Source organism: Artibeus jamaicensis, unplaced genomic scaffold, assembly GCF_021234435.1.
Source record: "Artibeus jamaicensis isolate MK-2021 breed Jamaican fruit bat unplaced genomic scaffold, CSHL_Jam_final contig_851, whole genome shotgun sequence".
Classification (NCBI taxonomy): Eukaryota; Metazoa; Chordata; class Mammalia; order Chiroptera; family Phyllostomidae; genus Artibeus; species Artibeus jamaicensis.
The window spans coordinates 5,477,807-5,490,108 of record NW_026521986.1 but is presented as its reverse complement, the minus strand read 5'-3'; the positions used below and the strand labels follow the sequence as shown (position 1 = coordinate 5,490,108).

At 39.7% G+C, this 12,302-nt stretch overlaps 1 protein-coding gene, 1 long non-coding RNA gene and 1 pseudogene across 3 annotated transcripts in view; 1 reads left to right on the top strand and 2 right to left on the bottom strand.

Moving 5' to 3' along the window:
* The window catches only part of LOC128628579 (uncharacterized), a 67,586-nt gene extending 57,492 nt beyond the window's left edge, over positions 1-10,094 (bottom strand). The window contains exons 1-2 of the long non-coding RNA XR_008392999.1: positions 10,033-10,094; positions 5,754-5,870 (exon numbers count right to left, since the gene is read on the bottom strand). This is a non-coding gene — a long non-coding RNA (uncharacterized LOC128628579). The remainder of the gene's footprint in view (positions 1-5,753; positions 5,871-10,032) is intronic.
* LOC119034868 (60S ribosomal protein L35a-like) lies at positions 6,992-7,321 on the bottom strand (annotated as a pseudogene).
* A 270-nt stretch (positions 10,095-10,364) lies between the features above and the next one.
* Positions 10,365-12,302, top strand: part of WDR89 (WD repeat domain 89) — a 39,493-nt gene continuing 37,555 nt past the window's right edge. The window contains exon 1 of one of the 2 annotated variants that reach the window (XM_037126021.2): positions 10,365-10,441. The gene's annotated coding sequence lies outside the window, so the exon portion shown is untranslated. The other variant, XM_037126022.2, reaches the window with a different exon arrangement.

Sequence of the window (12,302 nt, the reverse complement as noted above, 5' to 3'; positions counted from 1 at the left end):
ACCGAGATCAGCCTGCCACCTTGCGCCCTCTATGGGTCTGCCCATTGCTACTCCACACCTGGGATTCATCCTCGGCTGTCTGCACACCTGGGTCGCGCCTGCGTGGGTCCGGTGGATCTTTCCTGCCCGATCCCGCTCCGCTGCTGGCTCTGCCCCTCTTACAGGTCGGGCTGAGTGGTTCATTGTTGTTGGACTTCAGTATAGTTCAATTTTCTGTGTTTTAGCTGCGTTTTTGTTGTTCAAACTTTGTTGTTTTTAAACTTGGTTGTGTGAGGAGGTACAGTGGTTCCACCTACGCCTCCATCTTGGCAGAAGTCACTCAAACCAACCTTTTTATAAGGATAAGAAAGTGTACGTAGGGAGTTTATAAAAAAAGTTAATTGGATAAGAGTTGCAATCTAGCAGCAATTTCCCTGGTACTTCTTTATCTGTTGATCAATAATTCTTTCCCTCCCTGGAACACAGTGACTCAGATACCATTTCCACTGCTTGCAGACCCAGTTGGGCAGGAAGGTTGAAGTGCCTGTAGACCTCCTGGAGTCACATGGTCATATATTCCTGGAACAACAGCCTTCCACTTGCATTAGACTTCAGACTATCAACGAAGGCTAAAGTCTTTAACTTTTGAGATTCCCTATCAGCTTCACTGTCCCAGGCTCTAACAAATATACTCTCAACTTTCTTCCCAAAGTAATACATATTTATACTTTAAAAAAGACATAGTGGTAAAAGGATTACAATTAAAAACAGTAGTTCCCTGCTCTACTCCAGGTGCCTGACCAGGTCAATATCCTCAGCTCTTCTGTTTACCGGAATTTATAGCCATATTGCTTTTTTTCTTCTTTTTCAATGAGCAATGATCCTGCCTTGGATAAACCTCATTTGTTATGATACTGCTGCTGCACAAAATTGCACAACATATATTTCTAAACAATGTTCCTATAGGGTTATTTTTAAAAATTAAAAAAAAAAACACATACATTTATTGATTTTGTTACCAGACAACCTTCTGCTGTTCCAGAACAGTTAGTGGGGTTCTATGGCTTGCCACCCATAGGCATAACTTTGGACACAAGACTTAGGTGAAGAGAAAAGTGGTGGTTTATTTAAAGGTTATGTAGTTTTGGAATGGTAGCAGGTTTCTGCCTTAGGGCCCTACTCCCTTTAAAATACCCAAAGACAAACAGCCATGCCACCCTCTGCCAATTCTAGAATGCACCTGAAATCCCCTTTTCCCACTACAGAGGAACCATCCTTTATGAAATGCAGATAACTGTAGCAGGATAATCCAGGTGGTTAGGTAGTTCCCCAGTCACACAGTTCAGCTAGTTCAGACACTTTCTGTGTGGGAGGGGTGCAAGTACTTGGATCCCAACCATGTGGTCCTTGGGGAACCCACAGGTCTCAGGAACTCAAGCTCCCTGTGGTAAATGAGGTTAGCCAGGGGAGGGTAAAGAGAGCACATGTCTCGGCACATTCCACTTTAAAGACTCAGCCCAGAAATCCCTGTGCAGTGGAACATCCAGCTTTTAACCAATGTGCATTAATATCCACCATGTTTGCCTTTGTCCCTCTTCCAGCTGCCATTTTGTGCAGGGAAGCATAAGTCTTAAACCATGCATGCTCTGTACAAGCTCTCTCCTGCTGAGTCACAAATTATTTGGTTGCTGGCAGCCAAGAACGCCTGTGGGGCTGGGCTGGTTCACGCAGCTGCTGGAGCAGTCTCCCTTCTCTGGCGGCCCCTCCCTTTGCTGGGAGGGCAAGTTGCTTCTAATCTTCAGTTCTGCCTAAGGGTTTTTTCCTCACCCTCTGCCTTCTCTCAGCATCTGGCCTGAACTTTTTTCAATTTTTTGAGAGAGAGGAAGGGAGAAAGAGAGAGAGAAACATTACTGTGAGAATGAAACATTGATTGGTTGCCCCTCATTTGCACTCTAACTGGAAGTCAAAACCCCAGTCTTTTGGCGTATGGGACGACACTCCAACTGAGCCACAGTGGCCAGGACACGGTTACTTTTTTTTTGGTTTTTAGATACTGACTTCCCACTATAGTATATGAGGACTTCATTCTGCCAAGGCCCATCCCCTCATTGTGAATGCTTTTTAGATCTTCTCTCTAGGTCTAGGATATTGACATTTTCACAACAATGTATCTTTGTGTTCTCATTTGTTGCTTAAGGGATGCAATAAAGAATCATGTCATGTTTTGGAATATTTTTGTCTTATTTCTTGTAATGCCTCTTCTCAATTTTTTCTTTTCTCATTCCAGACCTCATTCATATTAATCAAACCCACTAAAGTGATTCTTTAAAAAATTTTTTCTTCTATTTTCTATTTCTTTACTTTTTATTCTATTTTCTGTGATTTTTGGCTTATAGGACAATGCTCCAACCAAATGAGCCACACCAGCCAGTGATTTTTCTTTTTGAAAGTTTTTCTTTTAATTACTCACTCATGCTTCTAAGTGTTACAGAACATCTCTGTGCTGTTCCAGAACAGTCAAGTGGGATTCTATTGCTCATTACCTAACTGCAAAATTCTGGAGACAGAGATGTGGGAAAAGGGAAAGGGGTTGTTTATTTAAAGGCTATACACAGTTGTGGAACAATGGCAGGTTTCTACCTTAGAGTCCTGCTCCCTTTAAAACACCCAAAGACTAAGAATCCTACCACCATCTCCCAGGGCAGGCAGTACAGGGAAGTACCTGGGATCTTTTCTTCCCACTCCTAAAAGTACTGTCCTTTGAGGAACACAAATGTCTGTTGCATGATCATTCAGGCAGCTTAGCTGGTTCCTGGTCACAGTTCAGCTCTAGGCATCTGAGGACTCTGTGTACACTTGCTGGAGTCCCACCTGTCACACCCAGTGCTGCCTCTGCTATCTGCACAAGAGTGGAGCTGGGAATGTTCCCAGGCCATGTGGCCTTAAGGGTGTACCAGTCTCAGGAACTGGAACCTGCTGCAGCAGACCAGGCTTGGGGGGGGGGAGAGCAAAAGACCAAATGTTTCCCAGCACCTTGCATTTTAAAGACCTCATGCAGATCCATGCTCAACAGAGTGACCTTTTTTTTTTTTTTTTAATCAAGGTACGCCAATGTGTGTGAATTTTTGTCAGCTCCCTAGTGTCCTTAACCCTCTTCCTGATGCAATTTTGCAGAAGGGGCAGAAGTTTCCCAGCCACACATAGGTGTACAAGTATCTTGGCCTGAAGTGGAACATCCAGACCCCATGACTTGTGCAGGCCCTGTATAAGCTCCCTCTGGCTGGGTCAGGAACTCACCAGTTCTTTATACATTCCCCTGGGGTAAAGGAAGCCTATTCTGCAGGCTGTGGCTTCAAACCACCACCTTGAAGCCACCATCTCAGGGTGGTGCTGGCTCTGGCACTGCTACTGGGGTCTCCTCCCCTTCTTCCCAGTGACCTGGCCTGGCTCACCCTATTGCAAAAGGAGATGTCAGAAAAAATTTTCAAATGTAGTTTTGTTAATGTGGATGATTGATGGGAAAATTATTACACACCACAAGTTTAAGTGGGAAATGATTATCAAAAGTAGTAAATTTTATAGTACAAATCAAAGACTATTATGTATTGATTTTCAATATTGGAATTTAAGGGTGAAACATGCTAATTAATTAGATAATGTATTCATGACTGAGACTTAATATATGTGATGTTCCTTTTATCTTCCAGATTTTCTCTTTATCAGCCTGAGAGTACTTATCCGATTAAAAACTTTATTATAGTTGTCAACTTCCACTGAGACTATTTTATCTCTTTCATCACCATAATGTATTTTTTAAAGTGGAAGAAAACATGGCACTATTGCAATGTGATATTATTGCTCAGATAATAAAATGTTGGCAGTCATGATCAGATCCATCTTTATGCCTGGCACAACACAGGATATTGTGTATTCTGCCAAGAAAATTTATGGGGTGGGGACGAAAGTAGGTTTTCAGTTGTTCCTATGGAATATAATACAATAATTAATAATAATACAAGAACAAACTAAATTTCACATATTACTGTAAATGTACTTTTGCCCAACCCTATATTTAATATAATGCTTAAAAAATTAAATCCAGTTCTGGCTAGTGTGGCTCAGTGGATTGAGTGCGGCCTAAGAACCAAAATGTTGTCAGTTTAATTCCCAGTCAGTGTATAGGGCTAGGTTGCTGGCCAGGTCCCCAGTAGGGAGCGTGCAAGAGGCAAACACACATTGATGTTTCTCTTCCTTTCTTTCTCCTTCCTTTCCTGTCTCTTTAAAAATAAATAAATAAAATCTTTAAAAAGAAAAAAGAAGATTAAATCCAACCTCCTACTAAATTGTTTTCTAGATAAGAAAGAGTCCAGCAATATATAAATTTAAAAAGCACAGATAGTGAATAGAAATACTATTGGTATTTGGATCTGGGGGCTCAAAGTTCCAGAAAGCTCCTATAAAAGAAAACAGAAAGCTCTCATATTTCTTTAAAGCTCAGATAAATGATTTTGTATTATACTGGCACATACATCAGTTGGAGATTACATAAAAAAAGAGAAATCTTAAGAATATCAGATGAGTCAAACAATGGAATACTACAGAACAGAAAGAAGGAGCTTCTACCCTTCATGATAGCATGGATGGAACTGGAGAGCATTAAGCTAAGTGGAATAAGTCAGGCAGTGAAAGACAAATACCACATGATCTCACCTATAAGTAGAACCTAATCAATAAAACAAGCAAACAAAATATAACCAGAGACATTGAAATAAAGAACAAGCTGACAGTAATAGAGGGGAGCGGGGAGGAGATAAGGGGAGGAAAGAGGGGAAGGGTCATCAAGGAACATGAACAAAGCCAAAGGGGGGTAGGATTGAGGGTGGGTGGTGGGGAAGGGTGGGGCGAGGGGAGTGGTGAGGGAAAATGGGGACATCTGTACTTAAACAACAATAAAACAACAATTAAAAAGATGCCATTAAAAAAAGGATATCAGATAGATCAATCAGTCTTTGTTTCACAAAGTTCACATAAATTCTCTTAATACTGGGCTCTACTCTGCCTAACTTGATATGCTTCATTTAAACTTTCTTGATTCCATTTCCTGGCTTTTGTAAATTCCTGGTGCTATCACTTAATTTTTTCCCTCTTTACAAGGCTCATTTTCAACAATTAAAAGGGTAAAGAATGAAAATGCCTCATTTAAACAAAAGAAACAGCCCTGGCTGGTGTAGCTCAGTGGACTGAGCACAGGCCTGTGAACCAAAGGATTGCAGTTCAATTCCCAGTCAGGGCACATGCCTGGGTTGTGGGCCAGTTCCCAGCAGGGAATGCACAAGAGGCAACCATACATTGACATTTCTCTCCCTCTCTCCTTCCCTCCCCCCTCTAAAGATAAATAAATAAAATCTAAAATAAGTAAATAATTTAAAAAGAAACAAAAGGCTAAGCAAACATTTTGTCATCCTTCCTATAATTTATCAGAGCAAAGGGTGTTAGTAGATCAAAGGTTTGAACTTGAACTAATTCTTGAATGCCTACATGTAGCAAGCCCTGTGCTAGATGTTACATTATATTTACATTGGAGATATTGTTACTGGATGAGTAATTAGAGGATTACAGAGATTAAATAATTTTCTCAAAATCACATACCTAGTTTTGAGTAATAGTCCTTATTAAAATGTCTTTCTATTGTTATCTTTTTTTGGCAAAAAAAGTCCTATATCTAGAGATATAAAGAATAATATTTACGAATATTATGTGAACTGAAATGTTACCTGTTTGATTACCAGTCAAGGAACATGCCTGCACTGGGGGCCAGGTACCCAGGTAAGAGTGTACGAGAGGCAACTGATGAATGTATCTCTTGCACATTGATGTTTCTCTCTTTCTCCCTAAAAACAAATAAATAAAATATTTTAAAAATAAAATAAACTATGGTTCTAATGCTTAACTAAAGAGAAGACCCAGAGACTAGTTAATCAAATTCTGGAGACTTTTTTTTTCTCTTCCATTTAAAGTAACTGTGTTACTATTTGCTCATTCCTTTTAACTTCAAAGTGGCAGGAAGAAAACACACAGCTTAAAGCAGTCAATTTGCTACTTGTGAACAGCTCTTTCAAGAGGTTTTCTGGAGATAGTTGGTGTTTTTGCTTAACATCACTAACAGTTTCTGTACTGGTTCTGCCTCTTCACCAACTTTCATCTGTTAAACTAAAAGGGGCAATAGTAAAATCCATCTTAAAATGGAAAGGAGTTAAAACACCACTACTGTCTTGAAAAAAACCAGTCTGGCATGGTGACTGGTATAAACAAGCTGGCACCTGTCACAGGATGTCCTCACAACCCCACACTTCGGCTTCAAGGGCAATATTGTTGACATTTTCAAAAGCTCCAGAGCTAGTAGTTTGCCAGAAAGTACTCCTTACGTGGTAGAGCTATGCATGTCTAGGTGTGGGCCTTATGTACTGGGAAACCTTCAAGGGGCTCCAGCATTGGGCAAAGGAGTAAGGTGCTTAGGAATGGAGGAGCCAGAAGGTTCAAATGTAGGATTTTAGGTCAAGGTCTCAAGGACTAGCCAGCCAAATGAAGCAGGGAGTTAGAGAGGCATGTTACATTGGAGTTTGAATATAGGACAGTTCTTTTTATATTTATTTTACCAGAGATTGGAAAATGGAATTGATTTGTGCATTTTGTATGTTCATACTAACCCATTCTCACATATATAAGACAGTAACAAATATGGTTCTTTGGAATGACTTCCAAGCCTGAAACCCACTCTTTTTTTTAAATTTACTCTTTAAAATAGATTTTATTTACTTATTTGAGAGGGGAGAGGGAGAAAAAGGTGAGAACCACAGATGTGTAAGTGAAATATTCATTAGTTGGCTCCCCTTTGCATATTGACCAGGGACTGAGCCTGCAACCCAACCATGTCCCCCAGCCTGGAATCCTTCCCTTTGCCAGAGGCCCCCCAATCGAGCCACACAGTCGGGGTTGTTATTTATCAGTAAGTTTAAATCCTGGAGGGGTACAGCATTACACAGATTCTGTGCCTAATGGTCTTGACAGGAAGGTTGCTTCGGAATTTAGCACGAACCATGCTACTGTTTCCATGAGCACGAGTTACCTCTCCCCATGTTACTCTGGTTTTGTTTGGTTTACCACCAGGAGTCACTGTGTTGTTCTTTGCTTTGTACACATAAGCACATTTCTTTCCTAGATAGAATTCAGTTTCATCTCAAGCATAAACACCTTCAATTTTAAGAGCTGTGTGCTCCCTCTGGTTCTGGAGACCCCGTGTATAGCCAGCAAAAATGGCCTTGGGCCACAGCCTTCCAGACATATTTGTTGTTGCTGAAGTTCTGTTCCTGGCAGGCACCACAGGGTTCAAGATGGCAAAAAAGAAAAGCCTGAAACCCCACTCTTAAATGAATAATCTGAAGTTCTTCATCTGGGTGCTATTGTATTTTGTAGATGTAACTAACCTTCATAATCGATAGACTTCAAATAAAGATTATCCTACATAATCTGGGTGGGCCTGACTGCACTATTGAAAAAGTAGAACTGAGGTTTCCCAGAAGAAATTCTGCCATTTTCCAGAGCATTTTCTGAATCTGTTGAGATTTTGCTTCCTGGCAATTGTCATCAGTTTGGTTGAAATAAACTCTACATTTAAACGTTTATGTAGATACAGTGGTTGAGCCCTGATACAGTGGTTGTGCATGAGTACTTCCAAGCAGTATTATGTAAAATTTGGACTTTATATTTTAATAATAACAAATACAAATATTTGTATTTTAGTTATAGCAAAGACAAATATATTTTGTATATATAGGAGTGGGAGGGCAGTACACGTGTGTGTTCTCTTTTTGACTAGGCCTGACCTTGGGTTCCCATGTCCTCCTTGTAGTGTCCAGTTCTAGCAAGAGTCCTGCTGCGTCATTTTAATTCCCACTTTTTCTTGTTGTACTCAGTGTTGAGCCCAATTTTTCTCCCATATTACAAAACCCCACCATAGTAGGCCCCCTTGAATAAAGTCTGATATACCATCTTAACAAGTATGTATATAGATTTCAAAAAAGTTTACACTATATATCATGTATTTTTAAACAGACATGAAAAATGTTGAGGTTACAAAGTAAATAAAAAGAGGGGTTGTGATTCTGTTCTGGCATTTCAAGAGTCATCTTGCATTTCTCTGACTTTGAGGTTGTCCCGCAAACTATTTGCCAAAAGATGGTGTACAACGATGATTCCAGGATTCACATCTTAAAAGGCAGTCATGGTCCCTGTTTTAATTACTATTTTAAAATTCTCAATAAATGTTTTTCTCTTTAAAATGGAACACTTTGGGAGCTTCCAAAAGTCTCCAAAAGTGTGAGCACTTGGGACAGTTAATACAGATTAGCCAAATATGCTGGCAATTCAGTCTCTCAAGTTTTTCATACCTGTAGTTTTTAATGGTTTTTATTGGTAGTCACGTGAACTTAATTTATATCTCAATAGAACTTTGATTTAAATAGGAGGAAAAGGAAAATACCATTAAAATGCTAGTTAGGGAAAGCATTAAAACTGTTAATTCTGCAATTTTGCTTCAGGGTGATTTTCATATCTATATATTTCATTTAGTTCATCATAAATATTAAAAGGAGAAAATATAGTGGTGATTACACCCAGTTTGGCTCTTCATTTATTGAAAATAAAAGTAAGTTATATGTTCCATGCTTCATGTACAAATAACAACCTGAAACCTTCTCTCATCATTTAGAAACAAAGCAAAAAAATTCAAATTTGATTTATTTAAATAAAAATGCAGTAATTCCAAAAATGAGTCATAAAAGCAGTTTTTCTTGGTTTTAATCCTGTAAAGTGTGCTTAATTTTTATTTTTTAAATGTTTTATTTATTTTTAGAGAGGGGGAATGGAGGGAAAAAAAACAGGGACAGAAACATCGATGTGGCAGAGATAGACTGGTTGCCTCTAACAGGTCCCCAGCTGGGGACCTGGCCTGCAACCCAGGCATGTGCCCTAACCAGGAATTGAGCTGGTGACCTTTCTTTTCTGTTCACAGGCCAGCATTCAATCTACTGAGCCACACCAGCCAGGGTCTATAAAGTGTGCTTAATTTTTAATCTAGAAATGTGGAACTATTTTATATCACAAATTCTGTTTTTTTTTCTTACAAAAAAGCTTGTATTACACGTTAAGTAAGAAAAAATCTGTTGAAAGGAGTTAAATATACTCAGGAAAAGTTTTTGATATTTATAGGTTGATTTTTACTTTTGCGAAGCACAAAAGTGATGAATATTAAATGGACTCACAGAAGTAAAAGGAATTCAAGATTCAATAAAGGCAGGAAACCCTGCCTTAAAACCAACGTGTTTCCATAAAGGCTGAAAATGGACTTCATAATAAAATGTTGCATAATATACAATGTATTTACACCCTGAAACTGTTCACATTTGAATTTTAACTACAGCACTATTTTCCTATCAAGACAGCAGGCAGTTCTGCATCATGTCATTTCAAAACTTGATTTACCTGTGCCATTATAGTACGTAGCACTGCTAAATTTCAAGTATTCTCAATTGGACACTAATATGAAAAACCAAAGACTTTTATCGTAACACAAAAAGTTTACAAACTGAAAACGTTACTATCCACTAGTAGAGCGTCAGGTAAAGTGTCTGAAACACTAATATTTCTTTTACAAACATATACGTGCAGTCTTTCCAGTTTTGCTAAGTCTTTTTTCTTGATGTTTCTCTCCCTCTTCCCTCCCTCCCTTCCCTTCTCTCTAAAAATAAATAAATAAAATTTAAAAAGAAAACCATACTAAAAGACACAGGACTTGCGCATTCGAGACTACAAATCAGTTACGTGGGGCGGAAAACAATGACACAGGCACGTCACAGAGGGAGTAAAAGACTGGTTCCTTTGAGTCATGTTTAGAAGTTGCGAGCATATGTGGGTGTTTCAGGGCCCAATTCTCATTCTCTTCCCAAGACCGGATCGGTGGACGTTCTAGCATCTAAAACGCTGAAAGGAACTCACGTTACAGTATCAACGAAAGAACTCGGTCGCCCATGAAAGAGGCGGAACTCGCTTAATTCTTGTCCTTTATTGGTCAGGCATTCGGGAGGCTCAACCCTTTTACCACAACCAATGAGTCTTTGAAATTTCCGTTAACGTAACGTAAGGGGCGGTGCGGTGCGGTTTTGTACGTAAACTGGCTCGACACAGGCGCAGGGAAGTCGGTTTCCCATAATTCCTCGAGCCTCCCGCCCCGCCTCCTTCGCTTCCCCTGAGCTATAGCCCGCCTCTGTGTTGCTGACCAATCATCTTCATTTTCCTCTACACAAATATCCAATCAGAGAGGTAGAGGGGAGGAGTTCCGGTCGTCCACTCTGCCCCGTGACTGAGCTGCTGTCTCTTCCTCGTCAGTTGCATGATTATAGCTGAGGTACTTGTGTTAGGGTCGGTCTGGGTGAGGGCCTGGGCTAACCAGGTCTCTCCACGGGCCGCGGCAGTGCGGGTGGAGTCTGGGAAGCCGGAATTGCTGAGCTTCTGGCCCTGAGATTAATGGGGAGGAGCGGGGAAGAGGGGCCACGTGCTGTGGTTTCTGGTGCCCCGGTCCTAGTCTCGGTCAGACCCACACAGTCGTACCCAGAGGGCCGCCGCCACCCCCAGCACTTCCTTTAGGTCATTTTAAATGAAAAGTGTAGTGCCCTTCGCCAGGTGTTGAAGGGAAAGTAAGCCAGGACTTTGTTTTCCCCTGCTCCTTCCGTCCCCTCACATTCTTTCCGACCCCACCTCTTGAGTTTGTTAATTTTCGAGGTCAGGAAGCACGTTTTCACTTGGGAAACGGCGTAGTACGAGCTAGGAGACCAGCCTCTATCTTATGCACTTTACGTGTGTTATCTATCTCATTTAATCCACATAGCAGTCAAAGGAAGTGCTTGCTATTGTCATTTTCTCGCGAGGAAACTCAAATTACTAGTCCGCGTGTCTCTTCAGTTTATCTTTGACTATTTAAATTGAATGAGGCGTTCGATTTCCACGGACGTGAAATTAAGATGTATTCCTTGTAAAATGTTGCTCTTGTTTCCTAACTTGAAATTATTTCGGAAAACCGCATATCTGCAAGTAAATCTATTGCTGTTAGCGAGGTAAAATGATCTAGTAGGCATCGAAGTAGGAGCCACTTACTCAGCTTTGGGGGAGTCAGCATCTTTGCCTCAGCTTCGTCAAGTGCTGAATTGAAATCAATGCCACCCATGTCGATTTCCTAGAGGTATGAGGATCAAATGAGATAATGGATCTAAAATAAAAATCACTGATGTTAAGTACATATGACTTTCTGCTTTTTAAAATCTTTCCTGTAGAGGCTATCATTTAAGCCTAGTACCTGGAATATGTAATAGTGGTAGGAACATGTAGCCTAGTATCAGTTAAGCCTGTATGCCCCACTTACTATATTTTGCTGTGTATAATACATATTTTTTGCCCAAGTTTTCGATGGGAAAATAAGGATGTGCATTATACATGGGTAGTGCTAATTCAGTATCTATATTTTTAATTCTTTTATGCTTGCGCATAAAGGTCTGTAGAAAGCAATAATGATATCCATATGCAAAATAATACCCTAGAATACAATAATCAGTTTTGTCACTAAATATAAATAAATCATTGAATTTAAAAATTAAAACGAAAGTTTTTTCTCCTGAAAGTTTGGACCAAAAACGTGGGTGCGCAGTGTACATGGAGTGCATTATTCAGGGCAAAATTCGATACCTTCCTGCTTACCTAGGGCTTGGTACAGGATTCCTTGTACATGCAAAAGTCTTGCTTGTCTGCTTTATAGTCTTACATTAGGGAGTTGTAAGTAGCATAAAGCAAAGGTAGATCAGCCCACATATCTGCTTTTGTGAATCCTTTCTCCCACCTTGTATTGTTATCTATTTAGTTTTTGAGTTGTATCTTAGTTTTAACCCAAAATCATGACTTTTTCCCCGAACTTCTATTATTAATTACAAATAGGAAGATCATGCTTATTTTCTTATTCCCAATAATGCTTTTAAAGCACTACTTTTTGCATGATTTCTACATATTTAAGATATTTTCATTTGCTTGATATCAAAGGTTATAATTGAAAATGAGAATTTCTGTATTTCTGAACTGGAATGCTATTTATATTAATGTAGCTCAGTATTTTAGGGCTAATTGTGTGCAGATCACTGCTTAGTTGTTGAGAGGGTGTATAGTTCAAATCCACTTTTAAGAAGTGTGAATACAGAATAGGGGAACAGTTCAAATCCATGTTT